General features: G+C 35.6%; 1 long non-coding RNA gene across 2 annotated transcripts in view; it reads left to right on the top strand.

The window, feature by feature from the left end:
* LOC104651510 (uncharacterized) overlaps positions 1-23701 on the top strand; it is a 48829-nt gene extending 25128 nt beyond the window's left edge. For both annotated transcript variants that reach the window (XR_744970.3, XR_012512824.1), the window contains exons 3-5: positions 18931-18977; positions 21839-21906; positions 22789-23701. This is a non-coding gene — a long non-coding RNA (uncharacterized LOC104651510). The remainder of the gene's footprint in view (positions 1-18930; positions 18978-21838; positions 21907-22788) is intronic.
* Positions 23702-25649: the final 1948 nt, after the last annotated feature.

The raw sequence follows: 25649 nt of genomic DNA, 5'->3' as shown, positions 1-25649 counted from the left end.
CAGCTGACCTCCTCTTGATGTTCATATGCTCCTTTTCTTCTCTCCTTCTCTGCCATGTTGCTCTGCTGCTCTTCTGCTGGTTTCCTCATGGATTCTAGGATTTGGGATTTATATAGGTACAGGATAGGTGGGCATGGAGGGTCAAAGGCAAGATTTGGGTACAAAAACAGTAATGCCTCTTCCCATTTAGGGCTATGTGTTTCCAGGCTTCAGGGTGGAGCCTTTACTGAGGATCCACCAAGTATTTCCCTGCCTCCTGTCTGAATTACATAAGTCTGACAAAAAGTTTGTGTACAGAATGTGTTTGTGTATCCATGTGTATATATGTATACATATACAACATACATATATATGTATCATGTGTCTGTGTGTATATATACATTAAGAATGCATATATACATATATATACACACACATACACAATGTTCGATACACAAACTTTTTGTCAGATGTATGCATTGCTAATACTTTCTTTTTATGTTATAAATATATAGTATAAATCTGTTATAATCTATGATTTAGATTGACTTTTAATCTATTATAATTATCAAATTTTAGATTATGATCTATTTATAATTTGATCTAATTTATAATATTGTAATCTATTCATGTAAAAATCTCTTAAAAATGGGAAAAAGATGGAAATAGATGCTTTACAAAAGAAGATACATGGCTGACTAAAAAACACATAAAATATTATCTTTTGTCAATAGGTAAAAGCAAATTAAAATCATAAGGAGATACCACCACACATCCACTATAATGGCTAAAATTTTTAATGCCAAACAGTGGTGAATTTGTGGAGAAATTGGAACTCACACACTGCTGTTGAGATTCTGAAATGAAAATAACTACATATGAAAAAATTTGATTTATTTTCATCATGTTAAAAATATATTTACCATGTAAAATTGCTATTTTACTCTTTGGTATTCACCTAAGAGAAATGAAAATTTATGTCCATAAATCACTTATACACAAATGTTCAAAACAACTGTATTCATTGTCGTCAAACCTGGAAGCAGTCCAAATTACATCAACAAGAAAATGTACAGCACACACAATGAAATATTATTCAGCAATAAACGGAACAAACAACTTTTACCTGCAAAACATGGGTGAATCTCAAAAATATTATGTTGAGCGTAAGAAACCAGACACGAAAGAGTACATGCCTTATGAAATGTTATTTATATGACATTCTAGAAAAAGCAAAACTAATTCATAGTAATAGAAAATACAGCAGTAGTTTCCTGGGTTAAGGAGTGGGTAGCAGAAGCAGCAACAGAAAAGGAATACATGAGAATTTGCAGTGGAGGGGTGATGGAAATGTTTTACATGTTAATTGTGGTGGTGGTTGCATATGTACCTACATTTGTCAAAACTCATCAATTGAAGCTTACACTTAAAAGTGAGTGCAGTTTTTGTACGTAAATTACATCTTAGTAAAACTCCTAAAGGCAATTACCTGTAGGAGATTGAGCTCTATCAGATATTCACAGCCCAGTTCTTCGACTTCGCTATCCGCTTTACTCCCACGGCAACACAGCTCCAAATCTGCAAACATCTTGATATAGAGAACAGCTATGTGCTTGAGACAAGACCCTCCCTTAGCTGGTCTTTTTTCCTAAGTATGTAAAATTGCACAAAATTTCACTTGCTTTTTAGAAGGCTTTAGCCTAACCCCCAAATTTTTCATAGTTCCAGAATTTACTGTGTTTTTGAGAATTCCCAAGTCTCTAATTTGTTACTTCAGCTCATGTGACCATTGAAGGCTTACTGGTTTCTTTTTTTCCAGCAAAAGCTTTCCACTTTCGCTAGCCAGACTTTCATCCTGTACCCAAGAGCAGCACGTCTCCAAAGAAAGAACAGCTGGTGATTCACAAATCATCTGGGAAAGTCTGATGAATTCATCACATTCGTAGAGTCCTTGTTATGGACTCTGTGTTTCCTCAAAACTACCATGTTGAAGCCCTAACCCCCATGTGATAGTATTTGGAGATGGGGCTTTTCAGATGTAGTTGGGTTTCAGTGGGGTCATCAGGGTAAAGGCTCATGGTAGTGTTAGTGCCTTTATAATTCTATACTCACTCACTTACAACAGTAAGGTTAGTGCCTTTGTAAAAGAGACATTAGAAAGTTCTGCTCTCTCTAATCATGTGCACACACTGAGGAAAGGCTATGTGAGAACATAGCAAGAGAAGGTGGCCATTTGCAAGCCAGGAAGAGAGCCTTTACCAGAACCAGACCATGCTGGCACTGATTTCAACTTTCAGCATCCAGACCTGTGATAAAATTAATTTCTATTATTTAAACCCCGCAGTCTATGGTCTTTTGTTATGGTTGCCCAGGCAGACCAAGACAGTTCTCATTGCTTCCAAAGTTTGCTAACACTTTTGAAAATATATTCTTTTGCAATTTATCTGGCCTTTTCTAGTGGTTGCAGTAGGAGTATTGGCTTGATATGACCTGATTTTTTTGAACTGTTAAACCAGACTTTTATATTGCTCTCAATAAGTAAGTTATTTCATTGGTTTTACTATGCACTCATTCTTGTCCCCCAGTATCCATTCTTTTCTTCTTCCATATTAAGAGAAATATCATCTGTTAGCTGAGTATGTGGTTGCCCAGAATAAAGTACATTCTCCAGTATCCTCTGCAGGTAGGTGTGGCTATTTTAGTCCCGTTGGGATGTGGGCAGTAATTATATAAACAGCTTCCTGGTAATGAAGCAGGATTTTTTGCTCCCTTAGCTCAGCTAATCTGGGTTCTCATCTCATGAACAGGAAGAATTAGGCATGCAGACACATTGAAGAATGAGGAGAACAGAATTTATTAAGCAAAAAGAAAGGTCTCATCAAAGTGAGGGGGTCCTGAGAGCAGATATACACCTCTCAGATTAAATACCAGGGCCACTACACTCAAGCTGAAGAGGCCAGGCTCCTCCCCTGCATAGGTGTGAATTCCTGGTGGCTCCACCCCATTCCCCAAGTGCCTGTGGGCCTCTAGTGCACTGCAGGCATGCCAAGGCAAGCCCACTGTGCAGGTTCGCTTATCTGCACAAAACATCTGGTGTAAACATTTGCAGGGTAGGTGGGAGATTTTCTGGGGATCCTTCCCTACATGCCTAGGCATTTGTCTGCCTCCTGCCTCTATCAGCAATGTCTTCAAAGAGAAGGATAACTTTGGCCCCTGTTTCTTCTCTCTGTCTTCATCACTCTCTGACCCTTCCATCTTCCACCATGGGATAAGGTAGCACAAAAGCCCTCACCAGATGCCAGAGCCACACTCTTGAACGTTCTAGCTTCCGGAATCATGACCCAAATAAATTTCTGTGCTTTATACATTATCCAGTCTGTGACATTCTGTTATAGCAACAGAAAATGAACCGAGACACTCTCAAAGCCTAAAATACTTGTTATTTGGCTCTTTACCGAAGAAGCTCCCCAACTCTGTACTGTTATATAGTGTAAAATAAAAAGGCCATTTCACTCAGATTGATCAAAGTAGATAAAGAACCTATTCCTGAAGAAAGTGGCATTTGAGTATTGATGATTTAGTACAATGTATCCAGGTTTGGGGAATATTGTGGAAATATGAAAGTAGAAGAGAGAGGAAAAATTATTCAGACAGAGGAAATAACCAGCATGTGCAAAGGCCCAGAGGAATGAAACTATATGGTAGGCACAAGTAGCTTACCTTGGCTATCGTATCAGGTACATATGAAAGAGAGGAAAGAACAGATCATGAAAAATTTTTAAAACCAAACTAAAAATGTTGGATTTAAAGTTTACAATTTTAAAATTTTAATGTTTTTAAAAATACCATAGGGCACAATGATGACTTTTAAGCTGAGAAGGAAAGCAAAGAGATTTGTATTTTATAAGGATCACTTGGGACCAACGCATAGCAAATGAACTGGAGAAGAGCAAGAGCTGAGTCAGGAGAAAATTGGGAGGTTATTACAGGATTCTAAAAGTTTAATGAGGTCCTGAACTGAAGTGGTGTCAGTGGAGATGGAGAAGCTGTAGGAATTAAGTGTAATTTAGAAAGGAGAATCAATAGGAAGTAGAGATATATTTGTTGTGGATGCGAACAGGAGTTGGAGGGATAAGATGACTCCCAGATTGGGAGGTAATAGGTATTTGCGCTGAATATGGAGATAGGAAATACAGAAGAATAGATCTTGGGGAAAAGACAGAGAGTTCCCTGATGGACCTGTTGAATTTGGGGGTAAGATGATGTCTAACATTTTGAATATGTTTAAATTATAGATGTCTATCAGAATCTATTGAATAAGCCTTTTAATATGTGGGTCTGAAGTTTAGGAAACATGTTGCAACTATAGATACAGGTTTTATTATTATTTTGAATTCCCTTTGAAGATCTCATTTTATTAATTTATCTTACCTGCTCAAAATCTTTCCCCATAGAATAAGATAAAGTTTCATTTTTATTAACTTGCCAGGATGAAAGGGCAGTAGGATATTATTCTTTATATTTTAATGTTGTAATATATGTATAACTATCAGGTAATGAAAATAAACCAACACTCCTGTTTCTCTTCCTGCTTTACAAATACTAATTAATATTCAAATCACTCATGCATGGTGAATAAGAGCATCACAGAGATTATTCATATATTTCCTGGTTCTTGGGGATCTAATTTATCGCCGTAGTAGATTGGGCACACCGAAAGTGACTAACACATGCATTAAGTTGCATGATAAAATAAGCAAAGCAAGAAGATTCCCCAGAGTTGAAAACTTACAAGACAGGGAAAAAAATATCTCCCTCTGAAATAGGTGTTCAGATACTGTCCAGAGCTTGATTATCTAGTTTGTGGCTTCTCTGATACATGTCTTATTTTTCTTCTTGTTCTAACTTTGTGGCTATTTGCAAAGAAACACAAATTCTGTGATGTCATTCACTTGTTCAGGTATTGTACTACTCCATATAATCTTTATCTCCTTGTTTCCTGAGTTGTAGACACAAAAACTGAAGGTTTCTTTTAAGGACATCATGCTCTTTCTGAACTCAATAACATCCTAGAAATATTTTCATCACCACCTCCAATTGTCCTAGATCTAGACTAGGTCCTTCTCATCCTTAGATTGGGAACTTTCCTCCTACCATGCTATCTTTATTCATTCACCTAAGTTATTTTTCATCATAGAATCCTGTTTGCTTCCTTAGAACTGTTTGCTTCCTTAGAACTGTCACTATCTCCTCTATTTATTTTTTCTTAATAAAATTAAACAGGAGTTTAATTTTAGTGATATTTTCCACCTGGATTTTCTTATCTTTTGATTTTTAAGCTTTATATTTAGTAATTGTTGCTTTTCTATCTTAAGATTTCATCTTTCTAGTTCTCTTATTTTGTTGAGTTTTTTTCATTGTTCTTAAGATTTATACTAAAAACTCCCTCCTTTTAAAATTATCTCTTCTTTAATAATTGAAGTGTTTAAGGCTAACACTTACACTCCTTGGTACAGCTTTTGCAGCAGTGTATTACTTTCTAGATAGTTTGTAATTTGTTTTGAATTTATTTTCAATGCAATAGTTATTGAGAAATATATTTCTCAGTGCCTAAGTAGACTGTGAACACATTTTATCATGTAATATTTGATGCACTCAAAAGATTATATGTAAAAATTGGTACCCATCAACCAAACTAAAATGGGGAACATTAAGAATATTGTTGAAGTCCATCTGTGTGCTTTCTCTTCTTATCTATTCATCAATTTGACTAACTGTAAAACAACCTACTTTATTTTATTATACTAGCTTTACAATTTTAAATGACTGTTATGTTAAGTCCAGCATTGTTTCTATTTCTTAAAACATGTCTGAGAAACATCAGGAAAAACATAAGGGAACTTCAAGAGCCCGTGTCTCCAAAAAAGAACTGAAAAACTGGCTAAAAGTGTTGGAATCAATTTTATCAGAACTTTGGGAAGCAGTCAATGGTTTACTGCAACCAAGCAAATACAATCAAGAAAAGGTCAACTGAAACTTGGTAGGAAAATTTGTGGTGCTTTGACTTACTCTTGTCCTACTACTCTCTTCCCAGCTTGGTGATCTGGAAAATGACAGCTTGTGGAGGAAGCAGAGCTGATCTTGTTTTCAAGGAATTATGGTTATTTGTATTTGACCTGTCTGGTCACTCCCTGAAGGACTAATGCAAAGAGCTTCCCCTTTTTAAATCTAACTTGGAACTCTTTCAAGACATAGAAGCTGCTTGGAAGAGAGATTTTAAAAAAACATTTAAAGGCAAATGAATTACTTGCTACCAGCTGGGTCTAAGTGTACCAGTTGCCTAAAACAGTAGACACTTTAAAAAGCCTTTGAGAAAGACTAGGAAATGAGATATTGTGGGAAATAAGAGCTTTGAAAATCCTTTACTTATATTTGGCAATCTAGAGGTCTCTGTGCATGTCCTGGATAGGGTGAATGCTCAGAAAACACCTCAGAAGATTCTCTGGGCAGCCTCTCAATTCTGCACATGAAGGAAGTGAGACAAAGGAAGAGTTTCAAACTGCCCGGCGAGTGTTAAAGTTCTGTCTCAACACACACACACACACACACACACACACACACACACACACACACACAGTCCAGCTGCAAAGACAGGAAGATGTTTTGGCTCTGGGCATTTTAGGAATCTGTTAAATCCCTATCTTACCACCAAGCTAGTGGAACAGAGACTTCAGATACCACATATAACAAATAATACAGATTTTATGAAAATAGTTTAGAAAAGTCACTGTACAAACAACTAAAGTCCACAAAAAGCACCAGCAAAACATTTATGGGAGGAGGGAAAATGTGATTTTCAGAGTTATCATATTATAATATTCAAACTGTATTCCTAATTTTCAGTAAAAATTACAAGGCATGCAAAAATATATACACACACATGCACACAAGAAATTATGGTCATTACCATGAAAAAAATAAACAGACCAAAATTGTCCCTGAAGAAGTTTGGATATTAGACTGATTAGAAAAAACTTTAAGTCAACTATCCTTACAATGTGCAAAGAGGAAACCAGGAAAATTATATCTCAACAATTAGAGAATATTAATAAACAAATAGAAAAATAAAGTGCCACATAAACCTTCTGGAGCTTCAAAGTACAATAACCAAAATTTAAAAATTTACTAAAGGGGCTCAATGACAAATTTGAGTAGGCAAAAGAACAAATCAGCAAACTTGGAGACAGGCCAACTGAAATCATCCAGTCTGAGAAACAGAAAGAAAACAGAATAAAGAAAAAAATGAACTGGCCTAAGAGACCTGTGGACCACCATCAAGCATATCAACATACTTATTATGGAAGTCCTAGAAAGAGAAGAGAGAATGAAAGCAGAAGAAAAATAATGTTAAAAAAAATAATGGACAAAATCTTCCCAAATTTGATAAAAAACACTATGCATCCAAGCAGTTCAATTAACTCTAAGTTGAATACACTCAAAGAGGTACACAGCAATACATACTGTAATCAAACTGTTAAAAGACAAGGCAAAAAGAGATTTCTGTAAGTAACAAGAGAGAAGTGACCTGCTGCATAGAAGAGATCTTCAAAAACATTAACAGCTAATTTCATGTCAGAAACCATAGAAGGCAGGAGGCAATGGAACATTACCTTTGAAGAGTCTAACAAAAAATCTACCAACTGAATTTGCCAAAACTATTCTTTAAAAATGAAAAAAAACTAAGACATTTCCAGATAAACAAAAGCTGACAAAGTTCATTGCTAGTAGACCTACTTACTCAACAAAAAATGCTAAATGGAGTCCTTCAGGCTGAAATAAAACATACTAGACAGAAAATTGAAGCCATACAAATACATTATTTAAAATTGGTGAAGTTAACTACTTAGACAAATATAAATGCAAGTATTATTGCATGTTTGGACTGTAACTAATACTTTTTTCCTTTATTATTTAAAAGACAAGTGCATTTAAAAAACTTAGAATTCTGTGTTAATTGGCACGCAATATATGAAGATGTAATTTGTGACAATAACAGTATAAAAGGGGAGAAATGAAGTTACATAAAAGCAGAATTTTTATATACTTTCAAATTTAAATTCATTTTACTTCAAACTAGAATTTTATAAATTTAAGATATTAATTATATTTCCTAGGTTAAACACTAAGAAAACAACTAAAAATATTCAAAAAAGGAAATAAGAAGTGAATCAAAATAGTACACTAGAAGAAAATCAAACACAGAGAAGACATTAATGGCATGACTGAAAAACATAAAGGATGTAAGACACATAATGACTTTAAGTGTAAATGCACTGCACTTCAATTAAAAGGCAGGTATTGCCAGAATGGATTTAAAAAAAACATAATCTAGCTATATTCTGTCTACTAGAGACTTACATTAGATTGAAAGACAAATAGATTGACCTATGGGGTGGGAAATGACATTAGCTGCAAGTAGTAACAAAAAGAGAATAGCGATGGCTACATCAGAAAACAGAAGCTTTAAAACAGAAATTATAATAAGAAACAAAGAAGGACATTATGTCTTTATAAATGAGTCATTTCATCAAGATGATATAGGAATTAAAAATACATTATCTACATTTTTATTTTTATATGAATTTTTTGTTTTTATAAATAAATTATATACATACCTAACAGTAGAATGACAAAATACATGAAGCAAAAAGTTACAGAATTAAATGGAGAAGTAGTTTTACAGTGATAGTCAAAGACTTAACTATCCCACTTTTGAAAATCGATAGAACAAGTAAAAGACAAAAAAGAAAATAAATAATTTGAACAACAATATAAACCATCTAGATATAAGATATATACAGAACATTCCTCTCAACAGCAGTAGAATACTTATTTTCCTCAGCTGTAAAAGGATCATTCTCCAAAACAGACCATATGTTAAGCCACCTAACAAGTCTCAGTAAATTTAAAAAGATTGAAATTATACAAAGTATGTTCTGTAATCACAATGAAGTGAAACTAGAAATGAATAATAGAAGAAAATTTCCAGTATCTTCAAGTATTTTTTATTTTTCCCTGGAGGTTTCTTCTTTAATCTATTGGTTAAGAGGTGCCATTTAATTTCGAATTTTAAAAAATTAATCAACTTACTTTTAAATCACCAATGGGTTAAATAACTCACCAGGGAAAAGTAGTAAGTATCTTAAGACAAATGGAAATGTACAATTTTCAAACTTTTGGAATGAAGAGAAAAGCAGCACTCAGGGAAATTTACAGCTGTAAATAATTACATTAAAAAATAAGAAAGATCTTAAGCCAAAAACCTAACTTTCCATCTTGAAGAACTAGAAAAAGAAAAGCAAACTAAGCTCAATGCTAGCAGAAATAAATAAATAATGATTAGAAGGGAGATGAATTAAAAAGAGAATCGAAAAATAGTAGAATCAACAAAACTAAAAGTTGTTATCTGTAAAGATCAACAAAATTGACAAACTTTTAGCTAGACTAGGAAAGATACTCAAATTAGTAAAATCAGACATGAAAGTGGAGCATTACTGTATTAGTTTACCAGGGTTTCTATAACAAAATACCACAGACTGGGTGTTCGAACAAAAATTTATTTTCTCAGAGTTTCAAAGACTAGAAGTTCAAGACCCAGGTGTCAGCAGATTAGGTTTCTCCTGAGGCCTCTTTCTTTGGCTTATAGAAAGAGATCACTCTCTTGCTACCTCTTCACATGGTTGTCTCTGTATATGTGCATCCCTGGTTTCTCTCTGTGTGTCTTCATCTGCTCTTTTTATAAGGACTTCAGACAGATTGGATTAGGTACGCTATAAAAGCCTCATTTTAACTTAATCCCTTCTTTAAAAGTGCTGTCTACAAATATAGTCACATTCTGAGGTACTGTTAAGGCTTCAACACATGAATCTGAGGAAAAGGGGGGATTATTACTGACCTTACAGAAATAAACATGATTATAAGAGAATACCATGAACAATTGTATACCAACAAATTATGCAACTTAAATAAAATGAGCAAATTCCTAGCAATGTACAAATTGCTGAAGCTGACTCAAGCAGAAAGAAACAAATATTAAACACTTAAAATTTTTCTCAGTAAAAAAAGCTAGGACCAGATGACTTACTGATGAATTCTACCAAATTTTTATTTAAAAATTAATACTAATCATTCTCAAACTCCGACAAAATTAAAGAGGAGGTAATATGCTCACCTCATTCTGAGTTCAGCATTTTACCTAACAATAGTATTTAAAACAATATGAAATCCTTAGGAATAGATTTAACCAAGAAGGTGCAAAACCTATACCCAGAAAACTAGAAAACACTGCTGAAAGAAGATGACTCAAATAAGTAAAAGACATCCTTCAACGTTTAAGATCAGAAGACTTAATATTGTTAAGATGGCAGTACTTCCCAAAGTAATCTACAGAGTCAATTCAATCCCTATCAAAATCCCAACAACCTATTTTGCAGAAATGAAAAAGCGGATTCTAAAATTCATATGGTATTAAAAGTCACCCTCAATAGCTAAAACAATCTTGAAAAAGAACAAAGTTGAAAGACACACTTCCCAATTCCAAAACATATTACAAAGCTACAGTTATTAAGTCAGATGGTACAGCATAAGAATAGATGTATAGATCATTATAACAAATTGAAAGGTCAGAAATAAACCCATAAATCTGTGGTCAGTGGATTTTCAACATGTGTGCCAAGATCATTAAAGAGGGAAAGAATAGTTTCTTCAGCAAATGATGCAGGGAGTTTGACCCTCATCTCACACCATATACAAAATTAACACAAAATGGATCAAAGACCTGAATACAAGAGCTAAAACTTGCAAGAAAGGGATTGTTATGGGTTGAATTATGTCCCTCATAAAACATATTGAAATTCTAACCCCAAATACCTCAGAATATGACCTTATTTAGAATTAGAATTTTTACAAAGGCAATCAAGTTAAAGTGAAGTCATTAAGGTGGACCCTAATTCAGTATGACTGGTATCCTTATAAAAAGGGAAAATGTGGACATGAAGACAAGCATGCACAGAGAGAATATGATGTGAATGCACAAAGAAAGAACAGGGCTACGTGACTGGAGTGAGGCATCTGCAAGCCACAGAATGACAAGAATTGCCAGCAAACACCAGAAGCTGGTAGAGGTAAGGAAAGATTTTCTTCAAAGCTGTCAGAGAGAGCATAGCCTGGCCATGCTGACATCTTTGAACCTGTAGCCTCCAGGACCATGAAGCAATACATTTCTTTTTTTTAAGCCACCCAATCTGGTACCTCATTACAGCAGTCTGGGAAAGTAACATGGGAGTAATTCTTCACGACCTTGGATTTGGAAATACTTTCCTAGTGACGACACCAACCTCACAAGCTATAAATGAAAAACAAATGAATATATTGGACTTCAAAATCAAAAACTTCTGTGCATCAAAGGACACTATCCAGAGAATAAAAATCAAACTTAAAAAATAGAAGAAAATATTTACAATTCATACTTCTGATAAGAATCTAGTATCTAGAATATATAAAGAGCCCTTACACCTCAACACCAAAAGGATGAACAGCCAATTTTTAAAATAGGCAAAGAACTTAAATAATTGCTTCTACAAACAAGGTCTACAAATGGTTGAACAAGATATACAAATGGTCAACAGCACATGAAAGGATGTTCAGTATCACTAGTCATTAGGGAAATGCAAATCAAAACCACAATGAGATGAGATGCCACTTTACACACACTAGAATGGCCATGTATTTTTTTAACAGAAAGTAAGTGTTAATGAGGATGTACAGAAACTGGCGCTTTCATATACTGCTGGTGGGGACGTAAAATGGTGCAGCCACTGTGGAAGACAGTTTGGCAATTCTTTAGTAGGTTAAACATAGACTTATCGTGATCCAGCTGTTTCACTCCTAGGTATACACCACAAACAATTGAAAATGTGTGTTCAAACAAAAATTTGTACAGAATGTTCATGGCAACACTGTTCACAGTAACCAAAATGTGGTAGCAACCCAGCCACTGATGAATGGACAAACAAATACGGCATAGCCCTACAGTGGAATATCATTTAGCCACAAGAAGTGGCAAAGTACTGGTGATGGTTGCTCAACACCGTGAATGCAATAAGTGCCACTGAATTGTTAATTTTAAAATGGCTAAAATGGTAAAATTTTGTTGTGTATATTTTACTGCAATAAAAAATAAGTGAGACAATTGTATCTTGGTTCATTTTAGGCCATCGTTCCTCCACGTAAAATTTTTCCATGTAACTATACATATCCTTGACACCGCTATAGTATTGAATCTTTCAATTTATTTGCATAGTTTATTAGAGTATACATTCAGGTTAGTATATTCCAGATACTACCATTGTGACTTCTTCTTTGATTCATAAACTATGTAAATATATTTGCTTAATCTCCAAAGATTTGGGGTGCTTTCTAGTTTTCTTTTTGTTACTGATTTCTACTTTAACCCCATTATGATCAAAGGGCACATTCTATTTGTTTTTACTCCTGTCAGATTTGCAGAGATGTGTGATCACTTGTTTGTTCCATGTACCCTTGAAAAACATGTCACTGGTCTGTTAATCCTATTATTCAAGTTTTCTATACCTTGAATGATATTTGGACTATGTGTTTTATCACTCAGTGAAACAAGCATGTAAATTCTACCATAATTATTGTGGACTTGGCCATTCCCCATTTTAGGTCTGTAAGTTTGGTTTTGTATAATTGAGGCATATGGACAAATACACTACATAGATCTTGTTTGGACTCTGAATCAACAATATGTTTTACAACATCAGAGACATTTGAACATAGACTGAATTTTGAATAGGATGATATTAAGTAAACATTAAATTTGTTGAATGTGTTAATAATATCTAGTTGAAAGACTAAAGAGTCAATTGATTAAATTTTATTATATTTTATAGAATTTGTTCATAGAGTAAATTGAAATGACTGAGAGGTATATTTGCTCTAAGACTTTTATATGAAATACCTTTTCATACTCACAAAATATGCATGATAAATAAACCAAGCTGAGTGGCTTCACATGGAAGGCTGGTCTGGCATTTTTCAGAGGCCTTTGTTAAACACAGATAACGAATCTCTTTTTCCTTTTACTTCTAGGAGATGAATTTTTTTCTATTACTATACAAAAATACTTGAATCAACCAGTATTTTTGGACAAAAGGATCTAATATACACAGTTGTCAATGTGCGGAAATATTTATAGAATGTAACCAGAAAACCCATAATAAAAATTTTTATTCAAAAAATTATTTTTTAATGTAGCCGGACTGAGATGTGGTTTCTGATTAAAATACATTTGCTAGGATGTGGTTTCTGATTAAAGTAAATTCGGTAGGATGTAAACTGTCATTACTGCCCAGGGACTTGAGTTGGTAGTCTTCAATACAGAAATCAACTAAGAAGGTTTTGAGCAAGGAGGCATAAAAAGAGAATGCCATTGGGAATGAATTCAACTAGAATTGACCTTTGTGGGCTGATCATGGAGGAGATTTAATGGAAACAAATAGTTTCCCTCTATTCCATGAGTTTAAAACTACCTCCACTTGTAGCTTTCAGGAAATTTGTAGAGAGACATTAAAAATACCATTTGCCAATTGCCTGAGCTCAGCTCCTTGCAGTCAATATGACGGAAAATAATTTTTTTCTGCTTTCTGATGCAGAAACTGAAGTTGAGAGATGTTGAAATGTTCCCAAGTCCACACAGCTTGTGTATAGTGTAATGAGTACAGCCAACCATTTATTGAACATCTATTGTGAGGCACACAGTAAGCCAAGTATTTTACTATCATCAGCATTCTCATGATGAGCCTGTAAGAAATGTATGATTACCTCTATTTGACAGATGTGAAAAGTGAGTTTCAGAAAGCTTATATGACCTGCCCAGAGCTTTACACTAACTGCTGTGCTATTGGGATTTAATCTTGGATCTGTCTGGCTCCAAACCCTATAATTCTTCCTCATCCATTACAAAGCCATTGACTGCCATGTGTTTCACATTAAAATGATCATTTAACTACATTCATATAGAGTTGTTTTAGAACATATTATCTTTAATTCTTTCTCCTTTTTGCCAATTGTTTTGTCATTTAGTTTCTTAAAATATATAAAAATAATGCTTGCTTGTAGTTTTTTGAAGGGTAAATAATAAGAAAGGTATAGCAAATTTTCCTCCATTCCCATCCCAAATTCTTCCCAGAAATGGCCAATGTTAGATTTCTTACATAGACCATTTTATAAAGCTTCTATTTATATTCAAACACACAAGAAAACACAATTTTCTGTTTACTCAGATGAATACATATTTTGCATACTGTTCTGCACATTTCTTTTTTCATTTAGCATATCTTGCATATCTTGCTCTGCAAATATATATGTAGTTCAATATTTCAATTTAATGGCTACATACATTCATACTCTTTTGTGGTATAAGTGCTGAGTGCTAACTGATTGCACTACTGAAGCTCCTATTCATATTTCTTCATATGGATGTACACAATCCATGTAACCAAGCCCTAGTATGGTTATTTCCCTTTTTACATTTAATTTAATTTAATATTTTAACTTTTAGGTTCAGGTGTATTACATAGGCAAATTTGTGTTATGGGGCTTTGTTACAGATTGTTTTGTCACTCAAGTACTAAGTCTAGTACCCAACAGTTATTTTTTTCTGCTCCTCTCCCTCCTCCTACCCTCCGCTCTCCTATAGACTCCAGTCTGTTGTTCCCTTCTATGTGCCCATGTGTTTTCATCATTTAGCTACCGCTTGTGAGAACATGCAGTGTTTGGTTTTCTGTTCCTACATTAGTTTGCTAAATATAATAGCCTCCAACTCCATCCATGTTTCTGCAAAGGGCATGATGTAATTCTATTTGATGGCTGCTTAGTATTCCATGATGTATATGTACCACATTTTCTTTATCCAGTCTGCCATTGATGGGCATTGAGGTTGATTCCATGTCTTTGCTATTGTGAATAGCACTGCAGTGAACATATGTGTGCGTGTGCCTTTATGGTAGAATGATTTATCTTCCTTTGGGTAGTCAGTCATGAGATTGCTAGGTTGAATGGTAGTTCTATGGTAGTTCTGTGTTTAGCTCTTTAAGGAGTCACCACATTGCTTTCCACAGTGGTTGAATTAATTTACACTTTCATCAGCAGCATATAAACATTCCCTTTTCTCCGCAACCTCACCAGCATCCGTTATCTTTTGACATTTTAATAAGAGCCATTCTGACTGGCATGAGACTGTAATCTCATTGTGGTTTTGATTTGCATTTCTTGAATTATCAGTGATATTGAGCTTGTTGGGTATATGTGTGTCTTCTTCTGGAAAGTGTCTGTTCATGTCTTTTGCTCATTTCTTAATGGGGTTGTTTGTTGCTTGTAAATTTAATTTTTTTGTAGATTCTGGATATTACACCTTTGTCAGATGTGTGGTTTGCAAATAGTTTATCCCATTCCGTAGGTTGCTGTTTAGCCTGTTAATAGTTTCCTTTTCTGTGCAAAAGTTTTTATGTTTAATTAGAACCCATTTGTGAATTTTTGCTTTTGTTGAGATTGCTTTTGACATCTTTGCTATGAAATCTTTGCACATTTATATGGCCAGAATGGTATTGCATGTGTCTTCCAGGGTTTTTATAGTCTTGGGTTTTACATTTAAGTCTTTAATCCATCTTGAGTTGATTTTTGTAAATGGCGTAAGGAAGGGGTTCAGTTTCAATTTTCTCCATATGGCTAGCCTGTTATCCCAGTACCATTACTGAACAGGGAATCCTTTCCCCATTGCTTGTTTTTGTCAGCTTTGTTGAAGATCAGATGGCTGTAGGTGTATGGCCTTATTTCTGAGTTCTCTATTCTGTTCCATTGGTCAATGTGTCTGTCTTTTTACCAGTACCATGCTGTTTTGATTACTATAACCCTGTAGTGTAATTCAAAATCCAGTAATGTGATGCCTTCAGCTTTGTTCTTTTTACTTAAGATTGCCCTGGCTGTTTGGTTTCTTTTTTTGTTCCATATAAATTTTAAGATGTTTTTTTCTAGTTCTGTGAAGAATGTCATTGGTAGTTTGATAAAAATAGCATTGAATCTATAAATTGCTTTGGGCAGTATGGCCATTTTAATGATAGTGAGTCTTCTAATTCATGAGCATGGAATGTTTTTCCGTTAGTTTGTGTTATCTGGGATTTATTTGAGCAATGTTTTGTAATTCTCATTGTAAAGATCTTTCACCTCCCTGGTTAGCTGTATTCCTAGATGTTTTATTGTTTTTGTGACAATGATTCATGAGATTACATTCCTGATTTGGCTCTTGCCTTGGCTGGTGTTGTTGTATAGGAATGCTAGATATTTTTGTATGTTGATTTTGCATCCTGAAACTTCGTTGAAGTTGTTTACCAGCTGAAGGAGCTTATGGTCTGGGACTACAGGGTTTTCTAGATATAGAAGTATGTCATCTGCAAACTGGGATAGTTTGAATTCCTTTCTTCTTTTTGGATGCCCTTTTTTTTCTTTCTCTTGCCTGATTTCCCTGGCCAGGGCTTCTGGTACTATGTTAAATAGTAGTGGTGAGAGGTGGCATTCTTGTCTTGTGCCGGTTTTCAACGGGAATGCTTCTAGTTTTCACTCATTAAGTATGATGTTGGCTGTAGGTTTGTTATAGGTGGTTCTTATATTTTGAGATATGTTCCTTCTATAACTAGCTTATAATATGAAAGAATGTTGAATTTTATCAAAAGTCTTTTTTGAGAGAATCATGTGATTTTTGTGTTCAGTTTTATAAATGTGATGAATCACACTCATTGATTTGTATATGTTGAACCAACCTTACATCCCAGGGATAAAGCCTACTTGATCATAGTAGATTAGCTTTTCAATGTGCTGCTAGATTCAGTTTTCAAGTATTTTATTGAGGATTTTTGCATTAATGTTCATCAAGGATATTGGCTGAAAGCTCTCATTTTTTGTTGTGTCTCTGCCAGGTTTTGATATCAAGATGATGCTGATCTCCAAGAATAAATTAGGGAGGAGTCCTTCTTTGGGTTTTGGGAATACTTTCAGTAAGAATGGTATCAGCTCTTCTTTGTACGTCTGGTGGAATTCTGTGAATTCATAGGGTCCTGGGCTTTTTTTGGTTGGTAGACTGTTTATTACTGATTCAATTTTGGAGCCCATTATTGATCCAAATCAATTTCTTTTTGGTTTTGTTTCAAGATGGTGTATGTGCCCAGGAATTTATCCATCTCTTCTAGGTTTTCTAGATTGTGTGCAAAGAGGTGTTTTTAATATTCTCTGATGGTTATTTGTATTTCAGTGGGATTAGCAGTAACATCCCCTTTATCATTTCTGATTGTATTTACTTGGATCTTCTTTCTTTTCTTTATTAGTCTAGAGTGGCCTATCTAATTTTTTTCTTTTTTTTTTTTTTTTTCAAAAAAACAACTCCTGGATTTGTTGATCTTTTGAATAGCTTTTCATGTCTCGATCCCCTTCAGTTCAGCTCTGAATTTTGTTACTTCTTGTATTCTGCTAGCTTTGCAGTGGTTTTCTCTTGATTCTCTAGCTCTTTTAGTTGTAATGTTAGGTTGCTGATTTGAGATCTTTCTCACTTTTTGATGCGGGCATTTAGTGCTATACATTTCCCACTTAACATGGCTTAAGCTGTGTCCCAGAGATTCTAGTATGTTGTTATTTTTGTTCACATGAGTTTCAAAGAACTTCTTGATTTCTTTCTAATTTCATTATTTACTCAAAAGGCATTCAGGAGCAAGTTGTTTAATTTCCATGTATTTGCATGGTTTTCCTCTTTATTCTCTACTCAAGTGAATATTATCCAGAATTCAGATATTATCACATTGGCTTCAGTTCATTGCTTGTGAGCAGAACTCTTTCAAATATCTAAGCTCTCTGGACTCACAATGTTTTACCAACATGATCATGGGTAGTTGGCCTACTGTGAGTGAGATCTTCAAAGACAGAGTAGGTTCTGGCTCTTTTGATTAAGGCAGAAATCGCTGTGAGTGCCCCTTTGAGAATTGTTCTAAGAGGAAGTAACTGTTGCTAATTTGGTAAAGTGATATTAAACAATATGCTGGAATAGATTTTTGAACATAGATTTTCCATAAACTCTGCAATCATTCATGTTCAGTTTGTGGGAATAATGTGAAGTCATTCTTTTCAGAAAGGAACATGCAGATCCTGATGTGACTTACTTGAGAATGATTGTTATCTCACAATTTGATATTTCTGTGTTTCCTCAAGACACACACACACAGAATCAGTAAATATATAGAGTATGTTAACAAGGGGAAGGTTCACTAAGGATTTATTGGAGTAATGGTGAACTCGCAAAAGCAGAAATATTTATTTAAATGACATGCCTTTTAAGTTTTATAAATATTGTCAAAATATTTTCTGAAATATGTTTAAATTTATATTCTTACATGTTTATATTACTCTCACTTTCTCAACACACACAAATTTTCGCATATGCACACATACACACATTTTTACCCTGGGCAATATCAGTGTTCTACCTGTGGAGAATATAATTTGTAAAATATGGTATCTTGGTTTTCAATTGCATGCTTAAATTATGAATGGGTCTTGGCATCACATATTCTTTTACTTAAAACTTACCTGCCTAATAATTTCTTTTAAACATTTCAAAGCAAAATGGGGAAATCATTTCATGATGGGCAAGTATGAATGAAGACAAACCCAAATTCCCATTGGAAAAAAAATTATATTTTCTGAATAACTGATCAGATTTTTACTACACTTATGTGCTCTGTAATTTTTCAAGAGGGGGTTGGAATAGAAAGGTTTGAAGGAAAATCATTTCACACTCTTCTTCCCCTAACTTTCTTACCTCAACAGCTTATGACTTCACCTCTGGTTCCTAGATGCTGTAGAAAATACTATTTGTAAGTATATATTACTGTGTATAAAAATTAGAGAGTGAATGGGTATTACTAAATATATTAACTATATAGTTGTGGTATGTATCATTAAAAACTGTCTTAGATGATGACAAAAGGGGGATTAAACTACAAAAAAGTATAGAAACCTGCTAAGATGACTACCAAAAATCCATTCCTTTCTAACACCAGCAAGCTGCTCCTCCCATCAACAGTAAAAACTGTTTCACCTCCTCTTGACTCTTATTGGCACTGTGATTTGCTGCAACTTATAGAATATGATGGAAGTGGTGCTGTGCAAATGCCCAGCCCTCGAGAGATCTGGCAGCTTGTGCTTTTACTTGTTTATGGAGTGAAACCTGCGGTTGGCCACAATATAAGAGAGAGAAAGGCCCAGCCAGCTTGCAGCCACATTAGGTGAAGTGCCCAACATGTGCGTGAAGCTATCTTGGACATTCCAGCTCAAGCCAAGCTCCCAGCAGATTGTAGTCACATGAGGGATCCTAGCGAATATTATGTGAAGAGGAAGAACCACCAACTGAGCCCAGCCAACCCACAAGACCATGAAAAATTGACTAACTAACAAAGGGAGGGATTGTAACAGTACCTAAATGTTAAAGTAGAATCCACAATAGTACTGAGAGACAAAATTGCATGAATTATGAAATGAAAACCAATTGTCAAGACACGGAACTCAATGTAGATGGATGGGAGAGGCCCCAGACCAATGAGGGTATGCAAAATTCTAATCCTGAGTTAGAGTTCAAGAACTAGGACTGATATTTTACAATGGTGTTTCCAGTGGAATTTTCTACGATGATGAAAAAAAGGTATGTAGCTACTGAGCACTTGAAATGTGACTAGTGTGTCTGTGGAGATGAATTTTTAATTGTATTTAATTTTGCTTAACTCTCATTTAAATTTAAATAACTACATGTGGCCAGCGACTGCACTATTGGATAGTCCAGCTACTCATCACATGCAGGACTTTACCCTGATGAAGAGATAAACATCTCCAACAACTCACCCCAAAATTGTGTCTTTTCCATGAACATATCCCTCAGAACTCTGAGAAAAACCTTACTACTTAGACCTTGATCTACTTGAGTCACAGAGAGCTGCTTAGAGTTAGCAAATAATCTGTCAGTTGTCTCCATATGCAAACAAAGAATCAGAAGGCACAAATAAGACCCTCCTCCTTGTGTTCTCTGACTAAACAGAGATGGGGCTGGAAGTAACAACTTAAATAAGGTCTGTATCTACATTTTATACTAAGTCTATAAATAGCCTCAAAGTAAAATCATCTATTATAAAGGGAATTTCTAAGAACTTTAATTAGGGTATTTAAAATTTAAATTCAAATATATGTATATATATATATATATATATATATATATATATGATGTGTTCCCCAAGCTTCTTTCAGTAAAGAAATATTTTGTCTATGTGACCTCTATTAACCTCTTGCAGTGGCAATAAGACACATTTTGGGAAAGCTCTGCTAGAAAACTGCAGAAGAATTTTTATTAAGCTAGGCTAAATGTCATAGTGAAATATTGAAAACTTCAACCATGAATACTACATAACTTTCCAAAATCAATTCCATTTCCTTAATTAGAAAATTAATCATTTGAGATTATTAAACAAATATGAGACAAGATTAAAATGATTTTCATTTCCTTGTAGGTTAATTTTTAAATATTTAACAAAAATAGAATAATACTCTTCTCAAAGAAGGCAAAATTGTAGCTGAGACGTAATTTAATTATATGGTATCTAGGTTCCAAAATTTTCAAACACTGATTTTAGCATTTTTACCTAATGAAGGCAATATTGACATTTACATGAATTAAATTATCAGTATTCTATGCCCACCTGGCATTGAGCCATGATTTTCCAAAAAGCCAAGGACAAATAACTATTTCAAGGACTCTTTTCTAGAGAGAAATGCTTGCATTCTTAGGAGAATAGATTTTGTTCTGCTTCACTGTCTCATTTAACACCACTGAAATTGAAAATGGAAGTGTATTATTTCTACTTCCTGTGAGTCCTCAAAACTCCTTCTACCCTCCAGAATTTGTTCCAATTGGATTATCCAATTAAGGTAAACCAGGAAATTATTCCAGTCACTTAAAGATTTGGCTAAGATGTTTCTTCTCTCAAATTCCTATTCATGGCGTTTTATTTTTTATAACAGTCCTCCAAGTTCATCTTTCTCCAAGATGAACTGGATGCATATTGGAATAACTGGGGTTGGGGGTAGCCTTTTGAAAATGCAGATTCCTGGGCCCCGCCTCAGACTAATCTCAGCATGGGGAGAAGAGAGTGGGAGGCCCAAGCAAAGACATCCTTAAAGTCATTGAGTAGATTCTTGTGACAATTACACCATTGGGCTGGTCTATTCTGCTCATTTCACAGACTTGGGAACCAAGGGTCAGCCAGCTAAGTGAGCTGTTATCATTTCTTCTTCCCTAGACAATCAGGACTGGAGCCATCTGATTGCTAGGTGGCTTCCAAGCTTGCACATGAGCCACCAGGGTTAAAAAGAATGTCTCCAGGGTCTCCTTTGAGGGTGAAAGGGGACGTAAGGAAGGAGCAGATTCTCATCTTCGCCAGAGAACCAGTCCTAACTATCTGTACACAGGGGTTCTTTATATTTTGTTTAAAAAGAGGGTTCCACTGCTGAAGTGTGCCAAGTCTGAGAAATCACTCCACTAAAATTATAAACGTGATGTAAATAATGTCTATGTCTGATATGTTTATCAAAGTATCTTAGGAGCCAGACACCAGTTCAACTATTAATGAAATGTAAAAACACTTCAAAGAACAGAAGAGTGTTTATTCTTAAGTCACATTTTTTTTTTCAGGTGTTTGGTGAGCTCTAAGGAGATGTGTGAATTCAAATATTAGCACCCATGAAAAATATGTGTCACAGGTAAGAATCTCAGGTCACAGGTGCAAGTTTAGTAAATTTAAAAAAAATTTTTTTTTTTTTTTGCAACTGACATTTTCTAGATCATATCTCATTACCTTGATATCTAATATTAAGGGGACTGTTCTTGCCTATGGATGGGCCTAATTTGGTGGGGGTGGGTTAGGCAGTTCTGAAGCATCAGGCAAGGGCTCTGGTCCTGGTGCTTGTCTGACCTCACTGGCATCCTCTGGGATACCCTCTGTCTCACCCAGGCTCGGGACATAAGTACACACAGAGCCCTTTCATTTCCATCTATAAAGCCTCTTGGGTCCAGCTTTCTATCCATGGCCTTTGACCATCGCTTGGTCTCTCCAGAAAGCATCCTGTTGTTCCCCCAGCCCTCCTGGGTTTCAGGGACCATGTGAGGGTGTCTCAGGCTTCTCTGTTCAGATACCCCTTCCTTCCATCATTTCTATTCCATTGCTTCCCCGCCATGCTGCCAAGTGGGCATCTGTGAAGCTTGCCCCTCTCCTAGCTCCACACTGGAAGCGAGGCACAGCTCTTCCCTGCTGCTGGATCTCCAAAGCTTTCTCAAAGGACCAGCCCCAGCAGTGGGGACCCAAGCAAAGGATCCCTCCGTGGAAAACATCAGTGTTTATATATCACCGACTCTGCTTTCTTAAGGAGATTTCAATCGAAGGGGAGGAAAAACTGTCTAAAACTGAGAACATTTCTTCTAAAACTATTGTTCTGTACTGGAGCCTTTAGAATCCAGGCTTTCGCAACTCACCAAAACGCTTTTCTTTTTTCCCTCAAGGCAATTGTTTACAATGGCCTATTTTAAAGCCAAATGCAGAGAATTGCCCGCCCAGTCTTCCTTTCTCTTCTGTCATTTCTTCCCAGGAGCTGCCCCAGTGGAGGTGAAGAGAGTCACAGGAGACAGAGGAGGATGGGGAAATAAACAAGTCAGTTAATACATCAATATTGTATCTTTCTACACATGCGTATTGCTCAGGTTCTGTACACAATAAAGTACAAAATAAACTGTACAAAATAAAAGCGTGAGGCCCTTATTAAAAAATTATTGGGTTACTGCAAACATAATTGTGGTTTTTGCCATCACTTAAGAAAAAAGGCAAAACCGCAATTACTTTTGCCCCAACCTAATACAGCGAATTTCAAGACAGCTACAGCAGAGTGTTAAACCAGACATGAGGCCCTTCTGAATACAGTGGCTCTGTGTGACTGCAGGTGTCCACACACACACAATGCTGGCCCTGACTTTAGCTCTTACAACACATCTTTGTTTGATTTTTGTTGGAGTGTTATTTGTACTGTCATACCTCAGTATCCCTGGGGGGTTGATTCTGATCCTGCCCTCATCCCCAGATACCAAAATCTGTGGATGCTTAAGTCCTTGATATAAAATGGCATAGTATTTGCATATAACCTATGAACCTCCTCATGAACATCCTCCTGTGTACTTAAATCATATCTAGGTTACTTATAACACTTAGTACAATGTAAGTGCTGTGTAAATAGTTGTTATACTTTTATAACATTTATATTATTTTTATTATTGTTAAATATAAACATTGCATTGTTTCTATTGTTGTATTGTCATTGTTTATTGGCTTTTCCAAATATTTTTGATCCACGATTTGTTGAATCCACAGATGCAGAAAATTATCAAAATAATTTGGAAGACAATTTAAGTAGCAACAGGAATTCATAATATAAGCTACAGAATATAATAGGTGACTATGCAGTTTTTTATAATCATGTGTAGATATTAATGTTAATTTTCTATTATCACTGATGGGTACATAAGAGTTTTATTTACTGTCCTTTGTACTTTTCTAAATTTTTTTCTGAATTTTATTTTTAAAATATTTGAAGGCCACTGGGCACGGTGGCTCACGCCTGTAATCCCAGCACTTTGGAAGGCCAAGGCAGGCAGATCATGAGGTCAAGAGATCGAGACCATCCTGGCCAACATGGTGAAACCTCGTCTCTAATAAAAATACAAAAATTAGCTGGGCGTGGTGGCATGCGCCTGTAGTCCCAGCTACTCAGGAGGAGAATTGCTTGAACCCAGAAGGCAGAGGTTGCAGTGAGCCGAGATCACGCCACTGCACTCCAGCCTGGCACCTGGCAACACAGTGAGCCTCTGTCTCAAAAATTTTTAAGACAAAAAATTTAATTAAGTCCTAGTTTTAATGATGTTTCAGGATCGGGGGGACAAGCTGGGATTTAATTCAACAGCATGATGGCTTACTTTGTGGGCTCACAACAGTCAGATGGGGAGGGGCTCAGAAAATTTTAAATGGAAGATAAAATTCCCATCCACACCACCACCAATAGCTCAGTGATGGTTTCTTTTTCTTCTAATAACCAGATAGGTGTCTGGGATCACTAGTTTATTCAGCTAGTTTAGACTCAGTCTAGCAAACAGGTAAGCAAAGATAACTTATGGGCTCTTCTGTAACTATCTTTTCTCAAGTCTCAAAATTTAGTCTTTGAAGTCCATATTGTCTGTTCAATATGCTGACCTCTTCCATAGCAATAACAGATTTTATTCAAGGTAACAATGTACTCAGAAAAATGCCACCTCTTCATCTCCTTTGTGACTACATTCTGGCCAAAAAGATATGAGTTAATGCCATATGGGACTTCCAGTAGAACGACTTAGAGAAAGCTAACTCCCCTTCCCCTTTTCTTTGTCTCATTTCCTGAATGTGGATATAATATCTGGAGACCTGGCTGCTGTGAAAGGAAAATAAATCTTGGGACCCCGAAATCACTAGGCCAAAGGAAAAGTCAAGCTGGGAACTATGTCAGACAAACCTGCCTTCCATTTTATAAGATAGCTACAAAGACAAAAAGCCACATACTTCCCTCATAATTTGTCCACAAGGAAGTTCCCTGTGGAAAAAGGACAGATAGAACTCAGCATCTGAGACAAATTCATATCCAATTGCTTCCTCTGCCTTTTGTTTGTGTAAAAATGAAGATTCACTGAGCCAGACTAAATTGTGCATTCAGTGGAGGGCTGATCAAGCACTCAAAAGAATACAACCTTTTGTTTCTTATCTACTTATGACCTGGAAGCCCCCACCTCAAATTGTCACAATCCAATGTACATCTTATACATATTGATTGATGTCTTATGTCTTCCTAAAATGTATAAAAGCAAGCTGTACCCTAACCACCTTGGACACATGTCAAGACCTCCTGAAGCTGAGTCACAGGCACATCCCTAATCTTGGCAGAATAAACTTTCTAAACTGATTGAGACCTGTCTCAGATATCTTTTGGTTGACACAACCATCTTGGATCCTAAGATGCATCTTCAAAGACTGTAAGACCTCAAGGTTGAAAGCCACCCCAGAGGAATAGAAAGAAGAAAAGAACCAGGGACCAGGGTCCCTTATGACTTAACGGAACCTCTGTATCAGTTTTCAGTCCTGGAAAGTCTGCCTCCAAATTTCTTTTTTTATTTTCTTTTTTCTTTTTCTTTTTCTTTTTTTTCTTTTTTTTTTTTTTTTTTTTTTTGAGACAGGGTCTTAGTCTCTCACCCATGCAGTGGTGCAATTATAGCTCACTGCAGCCTCAACCTCCTCAGGGTCAGGTGATCCTCCCACCTCAGCCTCCTAAGTAGCTGGGACTATATGCGTGCACCTGGCTACTTTTTGTATTTTTTGTAGAGACAGGGTTTCACCATGCTGCCTAAGCTGGCAGATTTCTTTTATGTAGAAACTAAT

This window comes from Saimiri boliviensis, chromosome 12, assembly GCF_048565385.1.
Source record: "Saimiri boliviensis isolate mSaiBol1 chromosome 12, mSaiBol1.pri, whole genome shotgun sequence".
Taxonomy (NCBI): Eukaryota; Metazoa; Chordata; class Mammalia; order Primates; family Cebidae; genus Saimiri; species Saimiri boliviensis.
This window is presented reverse-complemented; position numbering and strand designations above follow the sequence as displayed.